The following is a 1,047-nucleotide window of genomic DNA, read 5'->3' as shown; positions in this document are numbered from 1 at the left end:
CTCCTATAAAAGTATGTTTTAAGAAGGGACTTAAAAGAGTTCACTGACTCAGCCGACCTGATTTCCTCGGGCAGGCTGTTCCAGAGCCTCGGGGCCCTGACAGCAAACGCTCTGTCCCCTTTAGTTTTCAGTCGAGACTCTGGAACAGACAACAGACCTCTGCCCGAGGATCTCAAGGTACGTGCTGGTGCGTATGGGACTAAAAGTTCAGAAATATAACAAGGCGAGAGGCCATGAAGAGCTTTAAAAGTGATCAATAGAATTTTAAAGTCAATTCTAAAACATACTGGGAGCCAGTGTAATGAAGCTAAAATAGGAGTAATGTGGTCATATTTCTTTGTTCTGGTTAAAAGCCTGGCAGTTGAGTTCTGGACAGTCTGGAGTCGATCAATAGATTTTTGGGTTAAACAGGTGAAAAGGCTGTTGCAATAATCCAGGCGTGATGAGATGAAGGCGTGTAAAATGGTCTCGGTGTCCTTAAAAGATATAGTGCTCCTTTGCTTCTGCTATAGATTTCAAACAAAATATCAGTCTTCTCCACTGAATTACTGATATTAATTAGGGCTTTGAAGGGCCAAAGACCGGAAAATTCTGTTATATGGTTAGATTTAGCTGGTGCATTATTGGCTTTGAAGTTCAGCTCATCAAATCTGTGTCCTCTGTGAGTAAATGAGATATTGTTACATCAGAAACTAGATTGTAAGGCGTAGTAAGGAGTTAAAGATAATAGAAATTACACAACCAACAATATTAGGGTCCAAGAAGAAATGGAGGGGGAGTAAATTGAGTATAATTATAATTAAAGCTGCAAGCAGCGTTGGGCGGGCCCTCGCACTTGTAGCGCGTCCGCGTGTGAGCTGGCCGAGTTGCACATTCTGGAGCTCTGCCGGTGCGGCTGTGAATTTCCTACGCGGTTCCGACGCCGCATGAATGTGCTATATGTCACTTCCTGTGTCCCCTATGTGGAGCTACATAGCACTTGCCGCTATGAATATAAATCGGTATTGACGTGTAGATGTCTGCGGGGTGGGAGAGTTATCAAGCACG

This window comes from Micropterus dolomieu, linkage group LG13, assembly GCF_021292245.1.
Source record: "Micropterus dolomieu isolate WLL.071019.BEF.003 ecotype Adirondacks linkage group LG13, ASM2129224v1, whole genome shotgun sequence".
NCBI classification, from domain to species: Eukaryota; Metazoa; Chordata; class Actinopteri; order Centrarchiformes; family Centrarchidae; genus Micropterus; species Micropterus dolomieu.
The sequence above is the reverse complement of the archived record's forward strand: the minus strand, read 5'-3'. Positions refer to the sequence as shown.